Source organism: Bubalus bubalis, chromosome 1, assembly GCF_019923935.1.
Source record: "Bubalus bubalis isolate 160015118507 breed Murrah chromosome 1, NDDB_SH_1, whole genome shotgun sequence".
Classification (NCBI taxonomy): domain Eukaryota; kingdom Metazoa; phylum Chordata; class Mammalia; order Artiodactyla; family Bovidae; genus Bubalus; species Bubalus bubalis.
In genome coordinates, this window is record NC_059157.1 from 9,664,092 (window position 1) to 9,689,003 (window position 24,912).

Here is a 24,912-nt window from a genome sequence, read left to right on the forward strand (position 1 = left end):
AGGGACAATAAAAGGGCAAGACTCATGCTTCATAATTCTTTGTTGACCAAGGGAAAGCATTTGGGTTTTTCTCACCCTTGGGTGAACTGATGATGTGAGTCTAAGCAATTCACTGAAGCCACTTGGGAACAACCAAAAGCCAGGGTCCGAGCAGAACTACTAGCTTGGCAAATGCCTGTCTCTCTGGACCCCCCCTTGAGGCCAGTGAGGAATTTCAGACTTTCACTGACTTTAAAATCTGCTCTTCTGAGACTGAAGAAGGTGTAAAGAGAAGCTGTCTTCTCAGGTTGGGGGCTGAGGTGGACCACGAGGGAAAGAATGGATGGACGAATCCGCTGAAGGTGCACAATCTGTCCCTCTAAATAATTTAAGATGACCTTCATATGCCCTCCAGAGTGGCCCCGGGAAATACAACACTAGATTCCTTCAGCCTTTTACCTAGCTCTGCTTCCCAGAGCCTGTGTTACACAGGCAGAAACCCCACCGTCATATTTCTCTCTGCCCTCAGGAACATTCACCAGTTGGGGGGGGGAAATAAGGCCAGAAAATTGTTGCTATGGGCTCTGTGTTGTGGAAGTTAAAATGCGGGTGCAAGAATCTGATTGCTTGATAGCTGCCCCCCGCCCCCCCATCTCTCTCTCTCACCCCCACCCCTTCTCGGCTCTCCCGAACCCCCACTTTTTCTACCCTTCCTCCCTCCCCCGGACTCGCAGGATTGCACACCAGTACCCCCCCGCCGCCCCCAAGCACACCGGGCCGGAGGAGAGCCTTACAGGTTGTCAATGAAACCTGGAATTATTTCCTTTGATGGCTTAGATAATAGTAGGAGCCAGAGCAATGAGTGAGGTCGTCTGAAACCAATGCAGTCCTGCCCGGGCCCCGGGAGCCAATCGCAGGAGCAGAGGGCGGGGCGTCGGCGCCCGCAGATAATTGCTAAGTGCCTCGCTAGCACAGTTGGTCCGCGCTGCCGAAAGGTCTGGTCGCCGAGGCAGGAACGCGCAATCCTCAGCGTGCACCATTCCCATAGCATCCCTCCAGGCTCCGCAGGCAGCGAGCCTCTGGGCACCGGGCCCCTCTGCTCCGCGGAAAAGGTACTCCCGCTGCGTCTCCCCGGGTGTGTGTGTGGGGGGGGGCGCTGCGCCTGGTCCCCCATCCTCAGGGGCTGGCAGTTGAGCCTCTGTCGAGGGGGCGCAGGAAGAAAAGTTTAGGGGAGGAAACGTGACCAAGGAGGGAAATCCCCGTCTTCTGTTGGGAGGAAAACAAGCTGATGATTTGGGAAACTTCTGCGCTGTCTACAACTGGGGTTTGTTTACAACTCTTTCAATCAGTGGCGCTCAGGTCTGTGGAAATAGGTCTAGTCCTGGGCTGGGGTGCTGTGCCTGGGCTCGGGGTGTAGATTCGGGTTTGCTGGGTGAAGAGGGTTGGACCCTGGATGTGTTGGTTCTCCGCCACGCTGACCCCGCAGCTGGGAGGCCGGTTCTGGGACTGGCGATGGAGTGGCTGTGTTTTCCATCATAGGGTCTGCCCCCTTGACATTACGTGGACCTGCTGTGCCCCAGCTCTTGTGACCTTCGACTTGAGTCCTTCGTCAAACTTCTGTCTCCTTCCGTCTCCGCCTCCTCCCTTGCCCACTTTGTCTCAGCTCACTTAATCCACTGATGGGAGATGTGTGGCATCCTGGGGTGTGGGCGACTGTCCTGTGTGACCTGATGGGCGTCTGTCTGCAACACAAAACTTGGGGAGAAATCAACAAAGCAGTTCTCTGGGGTGTGTGTTGGGGGGGAAGACATCACTAAATTGATTAGCTCCCGAAAACTCTGGAAGACTGTCCAGGTTTGGTGTCTATGGAAATAAAGGGGCTGGAAGGAAATCGAGTCCCTTGTGAAGGTTACACCTCACCAGGGATGGGCTGTCCACTAAGCAGGCCGGGGGCTCTGGGTGGGGAGGGGGTGGGGGCTGGTGGGAGGAGCTGGCTCTGGTTGGGTGCGCAGGTGCTGCTGTGATTGAGGGGTGGCTGGAGCCATCATCCCTGCTGTCTGTGGTGACTGCTCTTCAAGGGAAAAGCTGGCCACTGCCGGAGGGCGGTCCAGCCTCGCAGCACCCTTGTTCGCTTGTGAACGGTGGGCCCACGAGGGTGCGGCTTGATCTGAGTCCCACTTGTAGTCCTGGGGAGAAACCCTGCTCCCCAGATTCTGCCCACCAGGAGGTGTTAGGTCCGAGGGCTTGCTAGGAAGCAGCGTCCCTGTGGGAGAAGGCGATGTGCTTGGTCTCAAACTTCCTTCCTGCTTTGGTGCAGGCAGCTCCTATTTGCATATTCCACAACATTGGCCAGGTGTGTCCTCTGACCTGCCGGGCCCTCAGAAGCTGCCGGCTTGGGACTGATCTTCCACCTCCCTGAGTCTCTCTGACCTCCAACCTAGACCCCCTAGTTGGGAGGTTCGAGTCTTGGTCCTGGCCGCATGTGGATGTTCAGGCAGGGTTCCTCCAGGATACCCGGTCCCCAGGACAGCCTTCCTGCCGAGAAGTGAATGTGTCCATTCTCTGGCTCCACTAATCATGTTCACTCTTTAATTCTTGTCTCCTTTAACCTCCGCAAGGGCTTCTCGCCCACCTTCTTTCCACAGCTATTTCGGGTGGGAGATGTTATTGCTGAAGCTTTACTCACAACGCTTAAAAAAAAAAAAAGCTGGCTGACTTTTTTTTTTCTTGGTCAGGATACAGTCAGCCTTCTCCTCTGCACATGTTGCCTGGCAGTAAACAAAACAAGATTGCAACCCCGCAAAGGAGAACGCCTTTGTGTTTGGGAGCCTGGAGGGGATGCTGAACTTTTATTGGCTGTTGAGGCATCCTTGGCCTGAGACCGTCTCCTCTGTGGTCTGTCTGGGGCAGAGAGAGCCCACAGAGGCGACATCTAGCAGGTGGGGGATTTTGAAAGGGGAGGGGGTGGCTTTGGTTTTCAGGAAGGCAGTAATAACAACGGAACATGGCCTTGGAGTCGCAGGAGTGTTTAGAACCGGGGACAGGGAGTGAGATTGCGGGTCCCCTCTGCCGATGCTGATCTGCTAGATCTCTGTCGTGATAGAGGACAGTCAAAGTAAGGCTTTGAAACCTGGCTTGGAGTGGTGACTCATGCGGAGCTAGAAGGCAGGATGGGGGAGGGAGCATGGTGAGCCGCAACGTACAAGTGGGACACGTTGGGAACACTGGCTTTCCCGCTCCCCCTCCCTCTCCTCCTCCTTCGTCTTTCTTGTAGTTCCCTATTTGGAACAAAGATCATTAAAATAACAACTTAAGGCTAAAAAAAGCATAATGGGAGCTGAAGAATAATTGACGGCACGCAAAACATCACCACTGCAAGTTCACCTTGGATGGCGCCCTGTGAAACCCAGGATCCAGCCCCTCTGCTGTGCCATGCCATCCAGTTTGGAGAATTTCATCACCGGCTGCTGTTGGGCTGGCTGGTTCCTTGTGAAGCCAGGCGCCTGTCTGTGTCTGAAGGGACTGATTAGTGTTCAGGAAATTAAATTTGTCACTTGTCATTTCATCAGATGTGGTAGCTTGGTCCCGGACCCTGGAGAAGCACCATCCACAGGGCCCTGCCCAACTGGCCAGCCAGGATGACTCCTCCTTTAACCACTGTGCTGTGAAAGGGTCGCCTCTGTCTGCTTTCACAAGCCAGACAAAGTCCCTGCCTTACTTTTCGGCTCCTTTTCCCTGTTCTTCATTTCCTCATCAACACATCAGTAAATAATCTCTTTGCCAACCTGCTTTGATCTTGTCATTTTGTGCCAGTTGTGCTCTTAAAGAACACTACCCACTGAAATAGGATAGAAAACATGAAAATTTTGATCAGAGACGAACCTTCGAGTCTTCTCTCTTAAAATTTAATATTGCGATGTCAGGGCGTTGGGGCTCATTGTGTTAGGTGTATTTGTAAACACAGTGGAAATGTCTTCTTTTCTTCCTCTGGTAGATGTGTGAACTCCCGGTAATCCTGGGGAGCATGGGGGTGTGATTCTGGAGGTGGGAAAGAGTCTGGAGCAGCCTCTGAGGGTGGACAGGCTGGAGTCTGATGCTTCTGCTTATACAAGATACGGTGAAGGCTGTTTTGAAATCTAGGCTCTGAGATGCGTTCACTCTACTCTGTGCTTTGCCCTCTACATTCTCCACTTGGAAACATTTTGTAGCCAGATTATTAGTAAATGGTTCACCTGCTTCCCCTTTCCATACACTCAGTGGCCCCCGCCCACCTCCCACCTTGGGAGGGACTTCACAGGGCAGCAAGTGGATACCTGAATCATCTTACTTCATCCTGATATGTGCCTGTCTTTTCTTCCTTCCCTTCTGGTTCTTCCTTGCTGTCACTTAAGGGCACCTTAGAGACTGAGATTTAATATTAGACACCATCCTTATGGCACGTCTGAGACCTGAGACCGTGCACCGGAGGGAGTCAGGAATTCTGGAATGCACCTGGGGTCTGGCCCCAGGGGGAGCTCTGTGTTCAGTTCTGGACCTCACCCGGGCACCTAGGGTGGTGCAGAAGCCCTGCATGAGGGCAGGGGCACACATCTTCTGGATGCACACTGATGCCCGCTTGATGCAGCACCCCCCTTTGCAATGCTGAGCCCCAGCCCCCCCTTAGCCTCTCATACGGCGCACAAGTCTGACCTTGGAAAACCTGCCTGCGGTGGCGTTTGTTTGTTAATCTTCTATTCTTTGTTTTGTTCTCTTCTCACCCCTAAATGTCTCTATCAAGAGCTTGGATGGAATTGACTTATTCCTACTAAAGTGTGAACCCTTAACAGTGTTGCCACTTTCAGGGGTGTTTGAGTTCTCCATGGGATTCAAAGTGGAGTTTCTTTGTTAAGGGAGATGAGTTTGGATCGGCAATGTCTGCATAACTGCGGCGCTTTGCTTGCCCGTTAAGGCTCTGTTCCTTCTGCTCTTACCCACTTTGAGGTCGCGCTGAGGTCCCCCAGAGCATTGTGCCGGCAGGGTTTGGGGGTCTAGCAGCTGAGGCTTGATCCCTCGATCTGACCTTGAGTACTGAATCTATTTGCCTTTTCTGACCTTCACATAAAGCCTGGGACTTGGGCTGTGTTCTCAGCCACCCTTTTTCTGCTCCGACCTTCTCTCAGGGTTTTGCCGCCCGCGTCCAATGTCCGTCCAGGGATGTAGCGGTTCTCGGAGGACTTGGGTTTACCAAGCTGCTCCGCCACGGGCCGCCGCGCTCGGTGATGTGTCCTGAGCTGGAGTCCCGCCGTGAAGGCAGGTTGGAACAGTGGATGTTGTACCAGAAGGAAAACAGGCTGAGGGGTGATGTAATAACCGAGTTGGGTTTAGGAGGGGATGTTATATGGAGGATGGCGACCAGCTGTTCTCCATCTCCAGTAAGGACTGAACGAGAGAAAATAGACAGAAATTGCAGCAGATGGACTTAGATTAGGTATGAGAAGAATTTTCCATCAGCCAGAGTTGTTAAAAAGGGAAGGTTTGGAGCCTCTGTGATGATCTTTAGGAAACGGATGAGCGGGGAATTCAGCTGTGGGAGCAGGCGGGGGGCTCTCAGGGCGTGGGGACAGGCTGGGGCCGTCTAGTGTAGGGGTCCTGGCCCGTTCCTGATAAGGGTCCTTTTTTTTTTTTAATTTTACCAAGACCTCACCTGTGCTCTGAGGCATCAAAGGGATGGAGAATCAGAGTCCCAGGAATGGAGGCAGGACACCCTGCTGCTGTCCTGCTGCGGCAAGGGGGGAAGACTCGATCAGGCTTGAGGACCTCATCTCAAGTCCAGCTTTTTGTTTCCAGATGTGGTGTCCGAGGTCTGGAGAGGTGGCCCGAAGCCTGGAGAGGTGACCTGACTGAGAGACCCGGGACCAGAATCAAGGTCCTCCATCCCAAGCCTGTAGCTCAATTTTTTTTTTTTCTTGCTTCCCAATTGAAGGGACTGCTTCCTTTTCCTGGGCTGCTGTCTTCTATCCAAATGGCAGAGGCAGGGAGCCCTGCAGTTAGCATTGGTCATGGATTGCCCATCACGGATGCCTTGGAACTGACTCTAGTTTCCCTGGTGTACACGACTGATGCTGTGGTCTCCATCATTGGAAGAGAAGGGGTGTCTGCAAGGCCAGGGTTGGCAGGATGTGAGCCAGACCCAGGGGATAAAAAGGGGGATTGGGTAGAGCTGTGGAGACCAGAAAGAGAGAGAGGAAGGAAAATAAAGGATGATTTAGTCTGCTGGTTACCAAGGCAAGAGTCTTTAGATGTCCAGCTCTAACTCCTCATTGGATAAATGAAATAAAACAGGTCCACAGCACACGTGGGCTCTGGACAAGAGATTTCACCAGTTACCTTCACCTGGCAAAACAGAATTTTGAATTTCACACATCTCATTTCTAAGAGAAGCTTCTACAACAAGGGGCTGAAATTCTACCTTCCTTCTGGCCAGATCTGATTCATTTCTGGGCAGATCCACCTCCTGGGTGATTGGAGGCCCAGGGCTCCAAGCACTTTGTGCTTTGTGCACTTTGGCAGAGGCTGCTGTGTCAGGGTCTAGAAGCTGGCACCCCGGGGGCCCAGGGATGGGAGCGGATGTGGAGGGATGCTCTTGCGGCCTGGGGACCAACAAAGAGGCTGGCCCTCTGGAGAAACAGGCAGAGGCCATGGACAGCTTCGCCATGTGGTGGTTTGAGCCACGTAGGCAGTAAGATAAATTGGCAAAATGAACATCACCAAATAAATACATAATTAGGGGAAAAACTGGGAAAAAGGGAGAAAACACAGAGGCTGGTGCTGGGCTAGCTAGGGGTGAGTGCCTGGTGGGGAAGGTGGACAGCCATAGGTCAAGACCCAGAAGCAGAAAGTAGCGAGGCACTGGTGCCCCAGGGGTCACACTGGCTGTGACTCCATCTGAGCATACAAAGGATGCTTTGGGGGTGTTGGAGGAGGGGATATGGGTGCTCCCAGGTGGGGGGGGGGCAGGGGGCCACCCTCGGGTGCGAAAGGGTTTTAGGCAGGACAAGGCAGTCACAATTGCCTTTAGGGAAAATGAGATGGGAGTGGAGAGTGGAGGGAGGTGAGGTTGGGGAGGGGTGAGCATAAGATGTGGAAGCCAGTTCCAAAGCCATTTGTTGCCGTCTAGTGGAGAAAGGATGAGGGTCTGGAGGAAGAAGTCTAATAAGACAAGGGATGGCCTCACAGGGTGACTTTCTGGCTTCATGAGTTCCATGAGGTCAGGCATAAATGAAGAGGAGTTATTCATCCCTGGAGAAGAGGCAAAGGTAGGTGAGAGGCAGGGTGCCCCTCACTGAAGGCAGGATGAGAGCAAATGGGCTTAAACAACAGGAAAAGAATGTAAGCTAGACGTTAGCATTAATGCCTTAATGGAGGGGATTGCTCAACTCAGGGGCAGAGGCATCAAAGGAGGCTGTGGGCTAATTCTGTTCTTTGTGTAGTATTAGCAAATCATCCTGTTCTCTTTTGCAAGAGTGGGCAGAGAATGTGAAGAGATCATTCAGACACAAAGAAGCAGAAATGTCCAGAAAACGATGCAAAAACATTCGACCTCCCTCATCATTAAAATATGAAATTAAAAACGAGATATTATTACCCAACTAGCAGATGAGCAAAAATGAAAACGGATATCAGTGCCATTAAGAGTGTTGGCAAATGGACCTTTTCAGACATAGCTGGTGGGAAGATAATTTGCAAACACAAGAGACATGTCTGAAAAATATGCCCTTTGAACCAGTTAGCAATTCCTCTTCCGGAATTTCTCCTAAGAAAATCATCTGAGCTGTGCAGAATAGATCTAATCAAGGAGATTCCTTTCAGCGTTGTTCATTACAACAAAACATTGTAGGGGGGGGGGGGATTAGTTAAACCTAATATGGAGCATCCATTGAGGAAGCAATTAAAATGACATTGAATAATATACAAGGATACAGGAAAATGCTAACCATATATATTAAGTAAATAAAGGTTTAAAAGCAAACAGTATAAATGCATTTTGGTAAAAAAAAAAAGTGTACAGTCATGAAAAAATAGAATGGATGCAAATATATGGAGGGGTTAACAGTGGTTCTCTTTGGGTTTTAGGAAACACCTGATTTTTAAACTTTGTTCAACTTGTCTTTATTTCCCAAATTTCCTACAGGAAATGTGCTATTTTGCAAATCAAAAAAACTCGATGTCAGTTCCTCAAACCACGAAGGTTTAAGCAGGGACCGTACATGTAGCAGTGGATCAGCTCCCATGTTCTCACTGAAAAGCATCTCACGAGTAGGAATAGTGATGTCAGATCCGTGTGCCCAGGTCAGATCAGTGTGCTCAGACCAAGCAGCCTGTGGTCCTGCACGCCCGTTGGGGCTGAGCATCAAGGGGGCAGGGTTTCTGCGCAGGGTGCGGGGACCCAGGGCTGTGGCGTGTTGCTGCTTCCTCCCTGCCTCACCCCCAGCTCCCGTCTGCAGGGGTCAGACCAGTCCTAGCCTTTCAGGAGGCCTGGTGACAGGCATCATGCACCTCTGTGGATGTTGCAGGTTGAGATGCTGAGGCTCAGAGAGACCAAGACTTGCCAGAATCACCAAGCTAGATAGAGCATGGGAGAGCGGGGTCATGGGGAATGCAGATGTCAGAGCCTGTCCAGCTGGACCATTGAGCCGGGCTCTGGGTGCCATGGAGTCAGCTGGCACCTCTCCATCGGGAAGGGTGGAGACGTCCTTCCCTCCTTCTGGGAAGCTGTGCCTTTTGCCTGATTCCCTTATTGATTAAGACCAAGTGCATGCCCTGACAGGGACTCTGGGTGCCCAAGGCTCTCCAGAGGCCACCTCCGGCTTCTGCCTCCTGGGGTCTGATTTGTTGCTGCTTTTCTGAGATGTCTTCACCTGCCGCTGTGCTTTCCTTTGTTGCCTCCCCTCCGGGCAGGCTGGGCCCCCGGCTCCCAGTGCAGCTCACAGCTGGACGGCTGTGTGATGTGTGCCCAGCCACGTGGGGGGCTCTGGGGTGACTTGGCTCAGTGGGGTGCCAGCTGTGATGCTCACCTCCTTGGGGCTTCCTTGGGCTTAATTGGAAAAGTGGCTAGGCTGCTGGAGAGTCGGCAGGGTGAGGAGGGCTGTGGGCCTGCAGCTGATTTGCCGCTCTATTTATTTTAATAGAAACGTGTGTGTGTGTGTGTGTGGTGTTCTGTGTTCACAAGCCTTGGAGGTGGATAGGGAAGCAATTGATAGCTGGAGAGTCAAAGCCACGGTCCCCAGGTTGTATGGCAGCAGACGGAAGGGCCAGCATGGAAAGAGCCTGCAAATATATATACCACCTTGACCTGGAAGCCAGCAGGGCTTCTTGCTGGCCTGAGTGTCCTGGGCCACAGACGGGTGAGCAGAGCATCCTGTGTCCTGAAGGACCCTGGAGGGGTTAACAGTGGCACAGGTGAGATGACTTCCAGTCCATGGTGGGTTCACATGAGACCTAACTCGAGGCCGGGGTGTAGGTGCCAAGAAAGTGGGTGTCAGTGGGGGTGTGAGGGGTCACAGGGGGCTCAGGAGATGGAGCCCTGAGTCCTAAGCACGGAAGTGTGAGGACGACTTGGACAGAAGGAGGGAGAACCTCATGTGAGCGGTGGTCTCGAGCTCAGAGCTAGCGTGGGTGTCGAGGCTGCTGAGAAACCCGGGATTCCAGGCTGTGCTGGGTTCTCAGAAAGCCCTTCTGTTTTCACCAGCTGGGGCCAAGGTGCTGTTCCAGGAGGGTGGGGAGGCAAGGGTGGAGGGTTGGGGGTTCTCACGGGGATTCACTGTCTCGCTGTCTCTTGCTTTTGTTTCCGTTGATGTGAAACTGTGTTGTGGGATTTCTGAGAGGAGAGGGAAAGGGGTTAGGATGGTCCCATCCTGCCCACTCTCCCCAACTGCCGGACCTCAAGGTTTTCAGAATATGTGAAGAGGAGGGAAAGGTTATGAGACAAAAAGACAAAGGGGAAAAAAAAAACAAAAAAAACAAAAAAATGGGAGCAGATGAGGGAATAGGTTGGAACTCAAGAAGGATGCTTGGAGATGAGGGAGTGACTTTCAGCTCACCCCAAACTTTAAGCATGACCTCTTTTTACAGAGTGGACCTTTAAATGTGATGTGATGAAGATGAGAAAATTCAAGGAGTCTGAGACCACCCTTTACAGTTGTCCCTCAGTATCCACAGGGGTTGGGTTTCAGGATCCCCGGGATACCAAACTTCATGGGCGCCCAAGTCCCTTGCAATCTTCCCTCCCCGGCCTCTGTATCCAGGGATGAACCTGCAGATACAGAAGGCTGACTGTATTTTCAGTTGTTAAAACATTTACGCACCACCCTCCTTTTGCAGAGAGGACACTGAGACCTGGCCTGGTTAAGGCTCAGCACGTAACATGGCTGGATTCCAAGCCTGGTGCGTTGTCTGCCGTGACTCCCCATCCGGCTCACCCCTCTTGGGTCTGGGTGACCTGGATGCCTGCAGGGCAGACCGAGGAGGCCTTGTTGGGATCTGGTACCATCTGCCTCCAGAGCAGCCTCCTGGCATCCGGGGGGTCTTCAGAGGGATTTGTGGGAGCAGCTGGCAGGCAGTCGCCTTGTCCTCGGGGACTGGCTTGCTTCAGAACATTCCCTGGGACAGATCAGTGGGGGGATGCCGCTGGCTCATGCTTGGAGAACTCAGTGCTGTGGTCCTCTCTGATCTCTCCATGACAGAAGCCACGTGCTCCTCTTCCCCAACCTTCTGCTTCCTCCCAAGGAGATGGGAGCATCTGAAATGTCATATGTCTACTTGTTCATTGCCCCAAATACTGATAATTGACAAGCGCAGGTCTCCAAGTTGAGAATTCAGAGTGGGCAAAACTGACCAGCTAGCTCCCTGTCCTCTTGAAGCTTCTATCTGGTGGGGGCAACAGATGGTAAACAAGGGAGTGAGTATTGGGTCAGTGCAATGGGAAAAAGGAAGCGGAACCAGGGGGTGGGGGTGGGGGTGGGGGAGGCCGGGCCCAGGGGTGTCTTTGTAATTAAGCTACATTGAAGCAGAGACACAGCGCAGAGGAGAGGGTCCAGGTGGAGGCTTGGGAGGAACTGTCCACCCAGCAGGGGTCCTGAAGCTGGAGACGCGAGGTGTCAAGGGTAGCACTGGGCCCAGGGTGCTGGTCCTTCAACCCCTGGGAAGTTTTGAGCAGAGGACCCACACGGTTTAGATGGAAACAGATTACTCCGGCAGCCCTGTGTGCGGCAATGTTGAAAGCACCTCCAGGAAGGCTGCATGGAGGCAGTGATCCTGGCAAGGGTGGGGGTGCCTTGGATTTGGGTGGGAACAACAGAGGGGTTACTGGGCCATTTCTGCATACATTTTGAAAGTGGAACCAACAAGACTTGCTGATGTGTTGAACGTGGGGTTTGAGAGAAAAGAGGGGTGGTAGAATGATTTCCCAGGTTTTTGATGTGAGATGGAAAGGCTTTCCGGAGGAGCAAACTCAGGGGAGAAACAAGAAGTGAGGATTTTGTTTGGGAAGGATGCTGGGCCATCCAAATGAAAAGTCCACCAGTCAGCAGGGTGATGGGTCTGGAGTTCAGAGAAGAGTTTTCTATGCTGAAGAAGAATCTTGGCAGGTGTCAGTGTCTTAATAAAATTGAAAGTGTGGGACCAAATGGGATCACCTGGAGAGTGAGTGTGGATGGAGAAGCTCTGAAGTCTGAGTCTGGAACTCCATGGTATTTAGGGGTCTGGGGTAGGAATTGGTCAACTTTTTCTTACAGGGCCACATAGTAAATATTTCGGACTTTCCTGCAATGGCTCAACTCTGCCTTTGTAGCACAGAAGCAGCCGCAGACAATGCACGAGCATGTGTGTGTGTGTGTTCACTTTATTTACAACAGCAGGCAGCAGCCCGAGGGCCACGTTTGCTGCCCCTGAATCTGGGCTGTGAAGATGAACCCAGCCTAGGAGACTGAGAGGGAGCAGCCCCCAGGAGTGGAGAAGAGGGGGACCCCAGAAGGAATGTGTCCTCGGAGACGAAGGGGAGTGTTCTCACAGGGAGGGAGTCTAAGTGCTGATGTCAGAGGAGGGTGGAGAACCAAAATTGGCCACAGTAGGAGGCGATCACAGTGGACGGAGCGAGTTGGAGGAGAGGTGCTGGGTGGGGGTGGGGGTTTCTCACTTGCTCTGGTAGACGACTTCATGGAGGAGTGTGGTGTGAAGGGTGCAGAGAAGTGAATGGTTAAGTGTAGGGCTGTTTGGTCAAAGGAAGCCTTTTCCCTCTAACATGGGAAGGGTACCAGGATGTCTGTGCTGATGGAGATGGTCCAGTGGGGAGAGCAGAGGTAATACGGGAGAGGAGGCCCTGCTGGACGATGGCCTGGGGGAGGAGTCAGGGTGCAGAGCACAGCGCCAGGTGTGGCCTTCGATGGAGGCCGAGAGAGGACAGGCAGTTGTCCTTAGAGGCACTGGGTGGGGGTTTGGGGGAGCTGGGGGCAGCGGGGACCTGGGGGATTGTCCAGGGAGCTCACTCTGGTAGCTTCGTTTTCTCTGTGGCTTGGATCAGGAGCTGTAGCAGAGGAGGGGAGAGATCTTGGCCTGAGGGCTATGAAGAAAGACCCGCCCCTGTGCCCAGAGGGAGCAGATAGGAGACAGTGACCGAGAGAGGTTGAGTCTCTAAATCAGAACGAGGTTTCTGCCGACGCTCCCACCGTAAGAGGGGTCAGGAATCTTCTCAAGACTTATGGACTGAATGGATGAGGCCAAGACGAGGGTGTGGATTGAGAGTCCTCAAGACCTAGTCTCAGATGCCTCCAGGCCTGGAGCTGTCTACCCAGGTGGCTTTTGTACGACTGTATTCTTTAAAAATTGAGATGTAATTGATGAATTAAATTATATGTTTCAGGCATACAGTGTAATAATTTAGTATTTCTAGGTATTGTGAAATGACCATCGCAGTAAGTCTAGATAACTTCCATCACCACTCGTAGCTAACCTTTTTTTGGGGGTACAATTTCATTTTGAAGAAATGGAATGGCTTGCCTGGAGTTGTGACAATCCTCAAAATCAGACGGTTGTGGGAGGTGCCAAGAACCCCTTGGCCAGAGATGAGAGAGAGTTGAAAGGTGCTTCCTGCACATTTTCCCCTCTCCTCCTAAAGTTTTTGTGGGTTTTTTTTTTTTTTTTTTGAGACTTCTTAGTTTTTTTTCTCCATCTTCCAATAAGGCAGGAGGGAGATGGGAATGAATGGAAGAAGATTCCTCTCTCTAGTTTTTGCTTTAAGATGTGTTGTTCTGGGGGAGAGAGGGAACCAACCCAGGTCACCTGATCTGGACATGGTGTTGGCTCAGGGTAGGCTGAGCCCTGAGTGTTTCCCGTTGTGTGTGTGTGTGTGTGTGTGTGGGGAGTTCCCGTTGTGTGTGTGTGTGTGTAGGGGGGGTGGTGGTCTATGAGTCACATCCCACTCTTTGCAGACCCCATGGACTGTAGCCTTCCAGGCTTCCCTGTCTATGGAATTCTCCAGGCAAAAATACTGAAATGGGTGGCCATTTCCCTCTCCAGGGGATCTTCCTGACTCAGGGATTGAACCTGGGTCTCCTACATTGCAAGCAGATTCTTTACTGTCTGAGCCACCAGGAAAGCCTGTTAGGGGAGGGATTCCAGCCTTCCCTGCAGTTTGGGAAGAGGGAGATGCTGATATAACTGTGAAGACATAGAGCATCATCTTCGTTCTCCTTAGGTGTCAGTCGGAAGAGAGACAGGCAAGCAGCCCAGGCAAGAGGTGGGATTGCAGGATGATCTGCAGCTTTGGCAAAGTGAACAGTCCAGGTTCACAAACCAACAGGGGAGCAGGGTGGAGAACTTGACCCAGACAGTGCTGTGGGGCTGAGGAGGGTCACAGCAGTGGGAGGGAGGCGGGTTTGCTCAGGGAGCTTCAGAAAGGGGACCTCCTTCACTGTCAACACGGTGGGGAAAGGCGTGGTCTCCAATGAAACCAAGGGCGGACAGGACGTGTGACTGGCCCTGAGCTTTGATCTTGTCTGTTTCTCTGACAGGGGTCTCTTCTTGGGTGCCAAGGGTCCAAGATGTTGTGCTCACTTAGGGGATGCGGTCCTTTGTGGGGGTGATAAAGGCAGGAAGGAGTGTGGTTCAGGGCTCATCCAGGAAGAAAGATCTCCCGTCTTTTCTCCAGATCTTATTCCTGGAGGTCTATTTGAGATAAAGTAGAGGAGCTGGATGGAGAAGGCGATGGCACCCCACTCCAGTACTCTTGCCTGGAAAATCCATGGGCGGAGGAGCCTGGTAGGCTGCAGTCCATGGGGTCGCTAAAAGTCGGACACGACTGAGCAACTTCACTTTCACTTTTCACTTTCATGCATTGGAGAAGGAAATGGCAACCCACTCCAGTGTTCTTGCCTGGAGAATCCCAGGGATGGGGGGGCCTGGTGGGCTGCCGTCTGTGGGGTTGCACCGAGTCGGACACGACTGAAGTGACTTAGCAGCAGCAGCAGCAGAGGAGCTGGAAACATGGAGGCTTAGGGACCCCAAGACGTCTCTGCAGACCCAGCTCACATCGTCCCTGTGGCTGTTCCACACTTTAGTTTCTCCTGGTACCTGTGTGACCTCCTGGTACCCACATTGGAGCTTTCTTGTAGGGATTCAGTGGAGTGTGAGCTGTAGCACATCGAACACAGTGCTGTAATGCATCGAGGGCTCCAGGATGTCTGGGGAGTTATACAAAGTGATGATGGTCGTGGGAGTAGGTCTGTCTCTAAGCAGAAGCCAGGGGGGCCAGGGTAATGGACTGTGTTCAGGAAACACCAGGTGACAGATTCCAGGTGATTCCACTGCCGAGATCCTAGAGTGTTAGCGAAAATGTCGAAATACCTGTTTGGGGATTTCAAAGCTCAAGCTCTTTCTCCCAGATACTGCTAGACAGGGTACCAGAGAAGAACCATGTAGCGTTGCAAATTGTGCAGTGCCTTCGAAAATTAACCCTGGGCAGGAAACTCTGAAAAGCTGCAAGAACTGTAATATTGAGAGAGATTTGAGGGAAGCAAAAACCCCTGCAATGCTTAGAACAGCAGGAGCATGGATTTCTCATCCTAATCAAGTGATTGGTGGGAAAATCCTATCCATCTCCCTAACCTGAGCTGAATCAAGCAAACGATCGCTGTGAGTTGCAGAGTGAGCTCTGAGGCAGGCGTGAGGCTGGTTTATGATCCTGCAGAACTTTTCTGCAGCATGAATTCCTGGGCGAGCAGGTGACTTCAAAGGAGGAAAGCTCCCCCATCCCGCTGGCCTCCCTTCCAGCTGCCAGTGCAGGCTCCTGGTAGGGTGGAAGCGTGTCCCCTGCCTGCCCAGGGCAGAGCCTCCTGGCTCCCAGCCTTTGAGGCTTTTCTGCCCATGGAGGGAGTCCAGCACACGTTTCCCTGGGCCTCTGAGCAGTGGCCCTGGTGGGCAGATGCTGTCTTGACTGTGAACTTGAACGCCATGGAGGAGGAGCTATCTGGTCAAGAGATACTCCTATCCCTGTGAGGAGAGACATAGTGGTTCCTCCCTCTGCCTCCCGCAAAGAAAGGAACAAATGGTCCAGGAGAATCGGCCCTTGTGGAAGAGCTGTGCTTACAGGCTGGGCTAGGTTTTGGGTGCTACAGAGTTGACCCTTCTTTGACTGGGAAAGGATATTTCTCACTAGAGGTTCAGTTCAGTTCCAGGGCATTCTGACTGACCTCATGAGGGCTCAGGTGAAGTCAGTTTACAGTCTTGTCAATGTAGAGAGGAGACCCTGTGTCATCCTTGAGTTGGGGGGAGACGGGGGGCTGGGTTGGGCTGAGGCTCCAAAAGCTGAGGGTGTGAATCTTCACACAAGCATGGAGTGTCAAAACATCTGAAATGCTGAGGGCTGTTTTTCTATATACACACACACAGAATAAATTTACTCCAGTTCTGAGAAAAAGAAATACAGGGGCTACAAACACATGAAAAAAAGTTTGACTCCATGAATACAGCATAATAGAATAGTCAGATGGGTGGGCTTTGGGCTCTGACCCTGGCTCTGAAGAAGGCTGTCTTTGTGGAAGTCACTTAATTGGGTCTCAGCATCCCCCTCTGTAGAGTGAGGTTGAGGGAGCCTGTCTTCCATGGATGCAGTGTGAGGGTAAGGGGAGGCATTCAAGTCGAGCCCTGACTGCCAATAACAATCCCAATACAGTACGTTCCCTACATACAAACCTCCAGGTTACAAGCTCTCGGAGAAGTGAGCGTGTGTTTGCACGTCCAGGCGTGTGCGTTCGTTCCCCCGTCTGCTATACATTGTCATGTGCGTGCGTTTCCTACAAGTGGTTGTGCTTTTGTGTACTTTCCTGTGTAGACTACAGTGGTATGGTATCTGTATTTCAAGTCCAGGATTTCTGGAAGCAAGTGTAAAGGCAGCAGTGTATAGCTGATTCTGTTAGTTGGGTACTTTGTGGACTTACGAACAAATTGGACTTATGAACTGGCTTTTGGAACAGACCTCATTCATATGTAGGGGACTTACTATAATAACAACAATAAAAATGCTAATTAAAATGGCAATGAGATGCGCTTCTTTTCAGCTATAAAGTTACTAAAGTTTCAAAATGACATTGCTCGGTGTCATGGAGGTATAGTAGATTGGTCTAAGTCCTGCTGATAGAATTATAATTGGCACAATCTTTCTGGAAAGCATGATTTTGGGGGAGGGTATTTTCATACTTTTGATTTACTTCTAGGAGTCTATACAAAGGAAATAATCAGAAATGTGGGGATTTATTAATTTGATAATTATTATAATATAATTTTCATAGAAATAATAAAAGTTACAGTAAGAACATGAGCTCCAGTAACCTGAGGGGACCAGGTCCTAGCCCTGTTTCAGAAGTATTTCCTTGTGGACCAGATCTGATGTGGTTTCCCTGGAAGCTTGTAGATGGCTCTGCATGTATCCTCTGCTAATCAGAAATAGGTGTGCACAAAATTGTTCAGTGAGATGCTATTTATCTTTCTGAAAACACTGGACTCAACTTCTCCTACTAGCAGGGAGCTAGTTAAGTGAATAAAGATACATCCATACAATGCAGTCGTAGGCAGTCACATAAAAATATTTGAAGAATGAAAATGACAGGAGACAATGCTAATGAAGCTGTATGTTAAATATCTTCCAAACTGGCTAATGAAATGCGTGTGTATGTGTATATATATATATATGAAGACATGAATAAAATATACCAAAATGCTGAGACAGTCTTTCTGCATGGTGAGATTATGGATGATATTTGTTTTCCTCTTAATGTTTTTTTCCTACAGTTTCCAAATGTCTTAAAGTGAGCCTTTATTAATTTTTATCATAGAAATAATAAAAGTTACAGTAAGAACATGAGCTCCAGTAACCCGAGGGGACCAGGTCCTAGCCCTGTTTCAGAAGTATTTCCTTGTGGACCAGATCTGATGCGGTTTCCCTGGAAGCTTGTAGATGGCTCTGCATGGATCCCCTGCTAACCCCTGGCCCACCAACATGGACAAAACAAATGTTTTGGGGACAGAAAGAAACATTTTGGAACAAAGAGGCAGGGGTGGGTATGGGATGAAGACAGTGCGAAGCACAGTGAGGAGCTCTGCCCTGAAACCCAACAGCTTCTGAGAAGCCACAGACACGGTGACAGCCGGTGTCTTTAGTCACTGCCAAAAAGCCGCAACCGGCCTGGGACAGGCTGCCCTCTTGCCTCGCCATTGCCACCAGGAAGCCAGGAAGAGGTGTCTGCAAAGACACAGAGCTGCCTCTTTATCGGTGATGGGACAGGGGATGATGGGAACTGAGACCCCAGGAGGGATGCAGGCAAACACTTGCAGAGGCAGTGAGTCCAGGGCGCCAGTGGCTCCCAGGACACAGCTGTCCTCAAGCTGGTCACGTTACAGTGTCTCACCTGCTGGTCTGTGCATGCTGGGGAATGGGCCACACGAATGGAGTAGTTGTAGATTCTGTAACTCATGAAATATACCAATGGAGCTGGCTGTTTAACAGAAGCGATGCTTTTATTTAACAAATGCCTTTGGAATGTAACCTGCCTGGTCTCAGGCTAGGTGCTGGGTGTTCCCTGGTGAATAAAGCTTTTGAGGAGCTTACTCTTTTTCTGAACATTGGACGACCAACTTAGTTCTGGTTTGTATTTCAAAAATCTGGATTTTTTTTTTTTGAATATTGGTTTTGCTTAAAGTAGGACATCGTTGCTTTCAGTCTGTAAAATATTGTAGAAATAGTGATTTTTTTTCCCTTTTAGTACAGATGTCCCAAGTGTTATGTAAGTTTAAATATTTTTCTTTAATTCATCCTTAAGACAGCTCTGGGAGATGGGAGCAGAGAGGCAGTGCTGCCTGCCTTCAAGTGTGGAGCGGAGGATGGTTTGGACTTGAACTGTGGCCGTACTGAGAACCTTCCGGAATAGCTCTGGACTCAGTTCAGGGGTGTTGCCTCTCATGATCGAGTCGATGGCCACTGGCCACTTGGAGGGCCTTCACTGAGGAGGCACTGGGTTTTCAGCCTTTGGAAAACCATTCATTCATTCCCTTCACAACTTCTTGAAATGTGAAAAACACAATGGCTATTGTGTTATTCTTTCATTACACTGGGTGCCAGAATCTGGTTCCCTGAGATCCTCAGAGGCACGGATTATGTTTAGCAAATGTAAATTGTATCTTTTGTAAAGATGCAGCCTTCCACTGTGTAATATGGTGTGACTTAGGTTCTTCCTCTCTGCTTTGGAATGAGCCCAGATGTTTTGCTTCTTTTAAAGATCTGACATGACCATGGCCGGCTCTATAAATAGTACCAAACATCAGCTATAATGCTGGTGTGAGGCTGATTTTTTTTTTTTCCCTGCCACCCACTGAAAGTCTTGGGAGAAAATTCTTTCTCCACACACACACACATTTGAAGTTATATTTAGACAGAAGTAGAAAGCTTAAATGTGTTCAGACACGTATGGGTGTTTGCTTCTTTTGTTTTTTTTAGGAATTAGGTGACACGGAGTTAAAGACCTTTCAACAATAACAGAAAACAAAAGGACTTCCCAAACATCTACTCTGTACAAGCACAGCATTAAATTAAATCAGTTCCTGGCATCAGAACGCACAGTCCGGCAAGAGGGCAGCTTTATGAGAAACTAATTGTACCAGGTTCCCTGGGCAAAAAATGTGAAGAGATACCTTTTATAAACTCCTGGGGACTTCTCTCAGCTGCACAGAGGCTTTCTCACAGCTGTATTAGTTTGCCAGCACACTGATAACAGAGGGTCACAGACTGAGTGGCTTGAACCAGAGACATGCACTATTTCCAGGCTCTGTGGGCTAGAAGTCCAAGTTCAAGTTCAAGGTGGTGGCAACGTTGCTTCCTCCCATGGCTGTGAGGGATAGATCTGTTTGGACCTCTGTCCTTGGCTTGTAGAGGCCACCATCCTCCTTGGGGCTCTTCACACTGTCGGTGTGTCTGGCATTGTGTCCAAATGTCCCCTTTCATAAGGACACTATTTTTCTTAGATTAGAAACCACCCTCATGGCCTCATTTCGGTGTGATTGCCTCTGTTCATGCTCTTCTTTCCAAGCAAGGTCATGTTCTGAGGGCCTGGAGTTAGGATCTTATTTGAGTTTGTTACAGGGATGGGCTTAGCACCATTGAATCCTGACAACAGTCTTTTTACTTGGGCAGTAACTTGCCTTAAGCCATCCCAGAAAACCAGACTGAGAATATGTCCCCTCACTAAGGAGTGAATTTCCACAATTCACATTATTTTCTCTTTTTTTAATGTTTATTTTTATTTATTTGGCTGCGCGAGATCCTAGTTGTATGTGGCATGTGGAATCTAGTTCCCTGACCAGGGATTGAACCTCGGCCCCCTGCATGGGGAGCTTGGACTCTTAGACCCTGCACCACCAGGGAAGTCCAGAACATTACTTTTGAATTTGATCCCATGAACCACATCCTGTTTCTTGGAGCCAAACCCAATTCCTCTTCTGTGAAACCAGTGGAGAATGCTCAGCACACCACCCCCACCCCGACTGGGTCTAGGGGCTTAGAAGCTGTCTTCACGGACAAGACACATCCCTCTTCTCTGTCCCACAGATGTTTTGGCCTCTTCATGGTGCAGAACTCTCCCATTACAGCCTGACCTTTGGCTCCTACAGGGAGGGAAAGCCTTGGCAGGTGGGTGGCAGCGGGCGGGGGACTGTCCTGGTCCAGGTGGGGGCACAGGAGGCCAGTCAACACATCCTGTATCCTTCCTTCTCCACTGTGGCCTGATCAGCCCCAGGTCCTGTGGGCAGAACTTGTGTGGTCCAGGGAACAGGTAGAGTGGAGGGCTGGCGTTCGGCCCCAGCCTGGCTGTGTCCGTAGCTGAAGTCTTGACTCCGCCACTTCTCAGCCACTCCTCCCTGCCCAGGGGAGACACCGCACACCGCTCACATCACCCTCTTTGCCCACTCTGCTTCAGAACTTGGAAATCCCATAGGTAATAACGGGTATTTTCATTGTCCATGGGAGACGGCCAGCACCAGTAAGCTGACCTCCAACTCTCTTCAGACGCATGCTTATTCATTTCTTTTTAGCCAGTGGGCTGCCAGCCCCAACAGGTTAGGCTCTGTTGAATACTTTTTAGACATAAGCTTCTCAGCTGCCTCTTTTCATCCTCTGCCCTTGTCCTAGACACATTCAGGGTGATGTTTGGGTCCACCCCTCCGAGCACCGTGCAACTTACATCCACAGCCATCACGGGAGGGGCTGATGCTGGGCTGGAAAAGACCAATGCAGGGAGCGTAGATACGTCTGGATGAGAGGTTTCACGTGGGCTCCGGGCAGGAGGGAGCCAGGGGTCCATTAATGTTTGTTCAGTAGGAGACTGGGGTTCCTCTGGGGAAGGTTGAGAATCTGAAGCCCAGGAACAGAGCCTGGTTTGACACAGAAATAAGACTTTAGCTTCTCTCCCAGCCATCCTAGTCCTTCCCTTAGAGGCTGGGAAGTTGTACTGGCCAGTTCTAACCTGGCACCAGTACATTTAATGCTTCAAGGGCAAGTGGGTCTGAGGTCTTTATCTTGGTTCTTCCATCTGCTCTGCTCTTGACATGCCGAGCAGCTCAGATGGAAAATCCTGGGGGAAAATGGCTAGAGAGGAAGCAATTCTCCCCTCCTGAGTTATGAACAGAGATACCACCAGCTTCTCCGGCCTTGCTCTCTGAGATAAGCCTGGTCTGAAGCCACATCTGCTGCAGCCCAGTCCAGTCCATTCAGGCTTCGAGTTAAGGAAAGGCGGTGGGCCACTGATTGCACAAAAGTGCCCACAGAAAAGTTTCCAGAGCCAAGAACCATTCATGTGCAAAAGTGGAACCTTCTGCAAATTGTATGTAAATGAGGTAGGCTCAGCTGGCTTGGAAAGGGCAACAAATGACACCTGTAAAGAGGACTTAATGTAGTTTTTCATCTGGGATGAAGGTGAAGGCAAAGCATAGGAAAGATATGCTTGTTAGCTTGGGGGGAGTTCTTCTCTGGGGGAGCAACCGGGGAACTGACCCCCGATTGTAAGATTAGAGCAGGTGTATCATTCCAGCCTGTTTGTTCTTGCCGTTTAGTCACTAAGTTGTGTCTGACTCTTGCAACCCCACGGATTGTAGCCCACCAGGTTCCTCTCTCCAGGGGATTCCCAGGCAAGAATACAGGAGTGGGTTGCCATTTCCTTCTCTAGGGGATCTTCCCGATTGAGGGATTGAATCCAAGTCTCCTGAATGGGCAGGCAGATTCTTTACCACTGGGCCACCTGGGAAGCCCAGGTATCATCCCAGATATGAAGCAGAAAACTGGTAAGGAAGATGTTGAAGTTCACTCCCACCCCGAGGTCTTCTCTGTGTACCTTGTGCTCATTCCTTCAAAAACAAACCAGCAATAAGCCTGTACCATTCACTCTCCTTATCTTCAGGTGGGTCCAGAATGTAGCTCTCAGTCCTTCAGAGGTTCTTTTCTTCCATAGAGTGCTGAGAGATGATGATCTTAGCTGTGGACATGTCAGGCACACTCATATAGATCCTGCACCAGGTCAGACTGCTTCTTGGTCCAGAAGAACAGCCAAACACAGACACTCTGTGCATACCTCCTACTTACTCAGAAGAGTGCCGATGCCACAGAAGAGACCTGAATGTCCCCTATGATGTAGACTTGGAGACAACACACGTCAGATGACCAGAAGACGGGGAAGGTGCAGTGGGGTACAGGAGGGTGCTGTGAACGTGCAGAGGAGGGGATGATCATTGGTGGAGGTCAGAGCAGGTGGCAAGTGCAAGGGCAAGGAAGGTCGAGCCAGGGTCAGTTAGTCTATGAGGTTAAAGAGGGGGAAGGATCAGTTGGTGGCCACCAGTTTGTGAAGTAGGTTATGCATGGCAAATAGTCTCAGTTTGTGTTTCTATAAAACAGAAGTGGCTGAAGGGAAGCCCTCCCTCTAGCTCATCACAGAATCCTTACAACCCTCATCATCAGAGTCCTCTCCTTGACCTCACAGCTGCAGCTTTGTTACAGAGCAGAGTCAATTATGATTCCATGTTGGATCTATTTTGTTTAACCTTGCTTCCCATTGCTTTGGTTCACTAAAAGAATACAGTCCATACATAATGACCTGCCTCAGGGAACCCTACTCCTCTGCCTGAATATTAAATGAAAATGCCTTTGTTCAGGACCCTGTCCACCTGTGGAAGAAATTGACACATCCCCTTCCTGAGGCCAGCCATTCTAGGAGTTATTTTTCAAGATTAATGGCCTTTTGACTTTACTTCCTCACCCCTGTTTCTGATCTATAGAAGAACCTGGCATCCAGACCCCTATAAGATGGTTATTTTGAGACATTAGTCTGCCATCTTCTTGGTCAGCCTGCCTTCCTCTCTTGGATTATTAGTCTGCTGTGCTGCAAGCAGAGTGAGCCTGGACTTGGTTACGGCTCTGGTGCACCCAAGTCAGTGTTCCCTGCCCACTGCTTGCCTTGTACCTGATAGAACCACCTCTCATCTCAGCAGCTCCTTCACTGGCTTAAGACATACCATTCTCCTCCACCTAAGGCCCTCCCACAGCTCTGCAGGTTCAAATCCTTCCCAGCCTTCAGTGAGATGTCACGTCCTCTGTGGAACTTGCCCTGATCTTCTCCTGTTCCTGGCTCTAAGGGATGCTCGGAGTCACTTATATGTACTTTCCTTAATTATCACCTACAACTTAGTAGTAAAATATTGATTGAGGAGTTACTATGTACTAAGCAGTACTCTCTGCACCTTAGATAAGTCAATGAATAAATCAAAGACTTCTGCTGTTGCTGCATTAGTGTTCTAGTTAGGGAAAGCAGAGAGTGAATAAAAATGTTAATACATAAATAAATCATAAAGTATTAGAAGATGTTAATGGTTATGGAAAAAAGGAAAAAGAGAGTGGGAGAAGGGGAGTTGGGAAGGCTGATGTGAGGGGAGAGTATTGGGTTGTAATTTTTAAGAAGGTGGTCTTTAGATAGGCCTCCTGTGGAGGGTGATGTCTGTGTGGAAGGTTACATCTGTGCAAAGGCTTGTGCAAAGGCTCTGAGGTGATAGTGCAATCTGGGAACAAGGAGGCCAGTGTGGTTGTAATAGACTGAGAAGTGGAGAGAACAGGAAAGAAAATCAGAGAAATGATGGGGGTGGGGTGGGGTTTGTAGGCCATCTTAAGGACCGAGGGAGACAAGGAGGATTTTGAGCCACAGAGTGATCTGATAAGATTTATTTTCTCAAAGAATCGAGCTGGAAGCTGTATTGACAACAGAGGGAAGAAGGTGGACACAGAAGACCAAACCAGAGGCTCCAGGCTGGTCCAGGTGGCCAGGGCTGGCATGGAACTGATGAAACGTGGTCAGACTGTGTATGTGTTTTGAATTTTATTATCAATGAAAAGGTTGTGATAGAGAGGGCAAGGAATGAAGGATGCATGTGAAGATTTTGGCCTGAACAATTGCAAGGCGCAGCATCCATCACCAGGGATGAGAAAGGCTAGGGTGGTGGGGGGTGGTGGCGGGTTGGCGCACGCAAGTGAGGGGCTTTGAGTTGGTCCTCGTTGGACTGGAAACTACTTGGAAGGAGGCGCACCTTGGCATTGTCCGTCTTGGCTGTCTGTTTTGGGACTCAGGAGTTATCGATCACTGATAGATGGATTCTATTTCAGAAACTGTTCTGGTCGCAAAGAATTCCTGTGTTGGGAAGACACTGGTTGACTTCCGGTGACTGTTCAGGTCAAATCTGTCCATCTGCTGCCGGTCCAGCTGGGCATTTTGCTTCTTCATCATCACCCAAAGGTTCAGTAACGGGTCTCCTGTGGAGTGGGGTTGTTTGCTGAGGGTTTGATTTTGGGTGGGTTAATCTCCTGAGCCACCAGGACATTTGATAGAAGCAGAGAACCTTTTCTTGGAGCTAATCTTTTCTCTCCTTAGTCATTATCACACCTAATGAAGATGATTAATTGGAGTTAATTGGCATGCTGATGGAGTGTGAGTTCTACTACAAATTAAATGTTCCTTTGGATTCTGGAAGCTAGAGTGGGAGATAGGGAGGCAGGAAGGGTGACCCCAGGCTTCAGAGAGTTCTAGTTAGGTTAGCTTTCCCACTTGGTTGGCAGAGAGATGTGGCTGAAAATTCACTCATGGGGGCTGCTTAGTTAAAATAGACCTAGTGGGGTTGTCCCAGTGATGGGAATGGGTTGATGTTGAAACTTATTGTGTCTGTGTCATTGCAAGAGGGAACTCTTCATGCCACAGATGCTTAAGGAACATCTACTCAGTACCAACCACCAGGCCAGGAAAAAGGATGCCTGCTATACAGCACCTGTTGTTAACGCCCCGTCAACCAGAAGAGACAGATGTGAAAGCAACCAGAGGTCAAGCT

At 50.2% G+C, this 24,912-nt stretch overlaps 1 protein-coding gene across 1 annotated transcript in view; it reads left to right on the forward strand.

The window, feature by feature from the left end:
* The first annotated feature begins 938 nt into the window (after nt 1–938).
* Nucleotides 939–24,912, forward strand: part of ZMAT4 (zinc finger matrin-type 4) — a 372,856-nt gene continuing 348,882 nt past the window's right edge. Inside the window, exon 1 of the mRNA XM_006078622.4 lies at nt 939–1,091. The gene's annotated coding sequence lies outside the window, so the exon portion shown is untranslated. The remainder of the gene's footprint in view (nt 1,092–24,912) is intronic.